Source organism: Mizuhopecten yessoensis, unplaced genomic scaffold (assembly GCF_002113885.1).
Source record: "Mizuhopecten yessoensis strain PY_sf001 unplaced genomic scaffold, ASM211388v2 scaffold285, whole genome shotgun sequence".
NCBI classification, from domain to species: Eukaryota; Metazoa; Mollusca; class Bivalvia; order Pectinida; family Pectinidae; genus Mizuhopecten; species Mizuhopecten yessoensis.
The window spans coordinates 97,815-104,012 of NW_018403470.1; positions in this window are offsets into that span (position 1 = coordinate 97,815).

Below are 6,198 nucleotides of genomic sequence, written 5' to 3' on the forward strand. Positions count from 1 at the left end.
TATGCTTCCAAAATCCTTCGTCACGGAAGTAGCTAGTATAGAGTTACCGCGGTCCTATTTTTACGATGCTGTTTAGCTTTGCTACACATTCTCAAAAATATCTCTTTATTTAATATTTTTTTCTGTGGTTATGTAAATTCATGACATTAAAAATTATAGAAACTGAAGCTTCTTTCAAATTTTCAGTCTTTTCTTCTCTCCACCCAAACCAGAAGTATATAGTAACCAACAAACCAGATGGAAATCCGGATATGTTTGGGCTATTGTGATTCTCTTTTTACACGATTTTGAGGGATCAGGCAAAGTATATCATGTCGGAAAATAAAATTGGAATTTAATCACCAATATACTTGACTTTTATAATAACAGATAATAACAGTTTTATTTGACAAACAATACATCTTCAAATATGAAGTCCCGCTACTGGGCCTCACTCTTTCCGCAACATTACGCTGAGGCCATAGACGGGGCAATTAAATGCAACAGTACCAAATGCATTTGTGTTTTCTCTTGAACTGCATAATTCATTCGAATGCTTTTCTTTACTTATTATTAATTTTACGTTAATAACTTTATCGCTTTAACACGAATAAATATATATTATTTTAAATAATGTTATTTAGAAAATAAAATTGAAAAATACAGCATTAAGACGCTTCGCTCGGTTCAGGCAATGCCTGTTTTTCAGATTCAAGTATATTATAAAAAAAACAATTACAGGTACATTTTGTATGTATTAAAATGGGTAATGTTATGATTCAAATATTATACTATACTATTGAAAAAAAATTACGAGCTGCGCTCTCTCCAGGCCATGCCTGAGTCATATTACCTCCATAACATGAAAAATATATTCAAGTTAATCCTTAAGGAAAATTGAAATAGGTTAGGTATTAGTTCGCCCAGAATTTTGGCTTTGATATACATGTACTTCCAATCTTACATTGATCCAGTATGGTCATTTTTATAAGGGGCATTAAACTTCATTGTACCACGGACTTGATTGTACGAAAAAAAGTAGATCCACTGAGAAGGAGGCGGGGATCGCATGGTGAGGTGAACATTTTGACGATGTAAACAAAATTGTAACATTGATTGATAAAATGACACTTAATTTCAACCGATGACAACCTTAATCAAGAAAGTCATACATTGAAGTGTAGATAATACCGTAGAGTTTGATATGAACAAGCTAGCTATATCACTTACCGCCAGATGTCGTACTAAGGGGGATAACTGTATGACTTCCGATTCTGTCGTTTTCCGCCATGATGTTTAGTTTTACTAGCGGGCCGTTCATATGTTGTGAGGTTGGTATATTACCGTATCAAAATGTCCATTTTCAGGAAATGTCAATCATTTCCAAACTATAGAATGAAATTTACTACACATTTTCTTCATTTTGGTTAGTGTTTTAGTGTAAGTTTATTCCGCTAAATTGTGTTTTGATACATTTTATTGGAACCATGCAAGACGGACCCCGTCCATGCGACATATAAAATGTCAAATTGACATTGAAAATACAAATTGTCACTAAAAGTCTACCTACCAAATTAAACAGTACGTAATAGAGTATGATGTGTAAAAATTCCGTTGACAAAAAACGAACCGTTACAAACCGACGATTTTTTGGGTAACTTGAAGCGTGATATTTACAAGAGTTATTCCCCTTAATCAATAGTCTGTTTCTTAAAACTGACATGGCTCAATAGATTACTTTATAAGTCAATTTGGCACTCGTCCTTCTGACATGGCTCAATGGATTGCTTTATAAGCATTCCCAATTGCTAATAATAAAGGTTTAACACATTATTTAAAAAATAATCTATTTTTAGGTGAAATAGCTAAACAAGCTTCCTTTTAATTGGTTTTGCAAGATAACTTTCCTAATGAGTGACACCGGAGCGGTCACACTAATTTGCGCCATAGGTACGCCATAGGAGTGTGTTATATCACGGAATTAGATTAGATCCCTGTTATCTAAGTCCGTGGTTATATGCACGAAATATTTCGATTTTTCCATTGGTATACTCATTAAACATGTTTTGGTAAAGTATCATTGACAAAAAATGTGTACTTTGTTAGAAAATCGATCTTGATCACGAAGCACTTAAAATCGATCTTGATTACGAAGCACTTTTACACTAATTTGCGCCATACGTGTTTTTTCACGCCATAGCAAAATATAAGAATTATTATCAGCAAATAACTGTTTTTTTCCTTTGGTATATGCAATAAACAGGTTGTGGTACAGTTTCATTCTTAAAAAATGTTTATTTTGTTAGGAAAGCGATTCAGAAGTCAATTTCAAGGGAAGTAACTCGTACATTTGCAAAATACGCCATATCAATGAATAGGACAAGACCAATCGCAACTTCTCGGCCAATTCCGGCTAGGCGCGGAATGATTCGACGCCTAGCCGGAATTGGCCGAGAAGTTGCGATTGAGGACAAGACTAGTACTTGACTGGATTTTTTTTTTATTTATGAATGTAAACATATACTTAATTACAATAACATTAAAGACAATGAAAATATTAATTAATTACACATGTACAACACAATTTATTTATGCGTACAAACATAGAATAATTTACACACAGGTCTGAAACAGAAATTAATTAAAATTCAAAATGATTGGACATGAACATATTTTATGTAAATCTCACACATTTTAGAAATTATTTACAACACTTTATTACATACTCTTACATTAAAAATAAGTTATATAGATCTTTAACGGAAATATTAATTACTCTTAAATATTTCATCTCAGTTCTTTTTTTAGGGCAAGTGAGCTTATGTCATGGTATGGCGTCCGTCCGTCCTCGTCCGTCAACTTTTCCTTTAAACAACTTCTTCTGAAGAATGGACAGGCCTAGAGTCATGATATTTGGCTGAAAGCTTTTTTGGTAGGAGCCCGAAAAAGTTTTAGAACTGAAATGACCTTGACCTCCTTTCAAGGTCACAGGAGTCAAATATGTCAAAAACTTCAAACGACTTCTTCTGAAGAATTAAAAGGTATAGAATCTTCATATTTGGCTGATGGCTTCCTGGGATGAAGCTTAGGCTCAACAAAGTTTGAGAGTGAAAATGACCTTGACCTACTTTCAAGGTCACAGTGGTCAAATGTGTCAAACACTTCAAACGACTTCTTCTGAAGAACTGAAAGGCATAGAATCTTTATATTTGGCTGGTGGCTTCCTGGGAAAGAACCCAACAAAGTTTAAGAATGAAAATGAGTTTGACCTACTTTCAAGGTCACAGGGGTCAAATATGTCAAATGCTTCAAACGACTTCTTCTGAAGAACTGAACGGTATAGAATCTTTATATTTGATTAATGGCTTCCGTGGATAGAGCCCGACAAAGTTTGAGGATGAAAATGACCTTGACCTTCTTTCAAGGTCACAGGGGTCAAATGTATCAAACACTTTAAACGACCTCTTTTGAAGAACTGAAAGGTATAGAATCTTTATATTTGGCTGGTGGCTTCCTGGGAGAGAGCCCGACAAAGTTTGAAAACGAAAATGACCTTGACTTACTTTCAAGGTCACAGGAGTCAGATATGTCTCATGCTTAAAACAATATCTTCTGAAGAACTGGAAGGTATAGAACCTTAATATTTAGCTGGTTATTTCCTGGGAAAGAGCCCAACAAAGTTTGAGAATGAAAATGACCTTGACCTACTTTCAAGGTCACAGGAGTCAGATATGTCTAACGCTTAGAACAACTTCTTCTGAAGAACTGGAAGGTATAGAACCTTAATATTTGGCTGGTTATTTCCTGGGAAAGAGCCAAACAAAGTTTGCGAATGAAAATGACCTTGACTTTCTTTCAAGGTCACAGCGTTCAAATATGTCAAACGGTTCAAACTACTTCTCATGAAGAATTGAAAGGCATAAATTTATAATATTTGGCTGGTGACTTCCTGGGAAAGAGCTCACCTAAGTTTTCGAATGAATATGACCTCAACCTACTTCAGAGGTCACAGAGGTCAACAACATTTTAAAGGATTTGTTCTTAAGAACTAAAAGAAATGGATTCATTAGATTTGGCTGGTAGCTTTTTGGAATAGAGTTAACCAATTTGAGAAGGAAAATGACATTGACCTACTTACAAGGTCACAGGAAAAAATATGTCAAGCAACTTCTGAAGAAGAATAAAAAGATATAGAATCTTATAATAATATTTTGCTGGTAGTTTTAACAGATGGAGCCAACAAAGTTTGCAAGAGAAATATTTTTAGTGCAATATAATATTTAATGAGAATATTTTGCTATGACTGCTTAAATATTCAGGTGAGAGATACAGGACCTCTTGGGCCTCTTGTTAAAAACTTAGTTGTCAATTTAGTAGCCACATCAAATTTTTAGTAGCCAATACAAAAAAAAAGTAGCCAATGACAGCGTGAGCCCTGGGTGGGTGTGGCCCCCCTGGGGGCAGAGGGTCGTGGCCCAAAAGGGAAAATAGAGGTAAAACCTTTAAAATCCTTCTTCAACCGTAGGGATTAAGGGATTTTACCCTAATTTGGTCAAGAGCATATTTGGGCCAAGGGGACTCAATTTTGTATAAATGGTGGGTCTGGCCCCCAGGTGCCTGAGGGGCGGGGCCCAATAGGGGAAATATAGCAAATTCTTTAAAATCCTTCTTCTGTAGGAATGAAAGGATTTGTTCCATGTTTGGACTGAAGCATTCTTGGGTGAAGGGGAACCAATTTTGTATAAACGCTGGGTCTGGCCCCAAGGGGCCTGAGGGGCAGGGCCTAATAGGGGAAACATAGCCAATTATTCTTTAAAATCCTTCTTCTTCTGTAGGAATGAAAGGATTTGTTCCATATTTGGTCTGAAGCATTCTTGGGTGAAGGGGAACCAACTTTGTATAAACCGTTGGTCTGGCCCCTAAGAGGCCTGAGGGTCGGGGCCCAATAGGGGAAACATAACCAATTATTCTTTAAAATCCTTCTTCTTCTGTAGGAATGAAAGGATTTGGTCCATATTTGGTGTGGAGTATCCTTGGGTAAAGGGGAACCAATTTTGTATAAACAGTGGGTGTGGCTCCCCTGGGACCTGAGGGGCGGGGCCCAATAGGGGAAATAGAAGTAAAACCTTTAAAATCCTTCTTCTACCACAGGGATTAAGGAATTTTGTCCTAATTTAGTCTGGAGCATCCTTGGGCCAAGGGGTCTCAATTTTGTATAATTGGTGGGTATTCTGATTCATAAATATTGTTCACTTACCTAGGTGTGTGCAAAATTTCAAGTCGGTCATAACAGTAGAAAGGACCGAAATACGTCAATAAATACTATTTGCAAGAGGGTGGATTGAGTGTCCACAGAGGAATGAGTGTCCAGGGAGGTTTTCGCGCGCCCGATAATTTGTTAATCAATATTTTTTACTTCTGTCTTCGGATTCATAAATATTTTCCCTTTACCTAACTGTGTGCAAAATATCAGGTCGATCATAACAGTAGAATGCACCGAAATATAAGAAATATTCTGATAAAAATATGCGAACTATTTCACAACAGGCATTACTTAAGGGAAGTAACATTCATAATGTTACCGGGCTTTGCGACAATGTTACCGGGCTTTGCGACGAGGACGCAGTTCTACATAAGAGCCAATTTCATGTTATTTTATATTATCATTCAATTTTTAACTAATTGCCATCAATTTCAAACAATTACATTATGTTTTCAATATTTTTGTATGTATTATTTCTGTCTCTAATTTTATGTTCTAATATATATATATTAAAATAGTATTTTTTGTTTAATTAGTTTGTTGTACATAATTAATAATAATGGTTAACATTTACATAAATTTAGTCCCAGTTAATTTTATATAAAATGATAATCATTTGATCAAATTGAATTCTCAATTTACAAACAATTGAAATAGTTAATTGTTTAAAAAATAATGTTATACATATTACTGAACTATTTGTTAATCCATTGATTAAGTTATAAGTACATATCATAATATGTAATTAATAATGAAAGATTATTTTGAAATCGAAAGATTGAAAACAATAATTATCTGGATTTATTTATTTTATATAATACAGTAGTGATGCACAGAGTAGGAGATTCCAGCTTTTAGGTAATTAACTGTTTATATTTGTGTTTTGTTTTTGAATTTATAGGTGTTTATTGTCACAATATTCACAAGCTACATTTTTAGCACCATTGCAGTTTTTG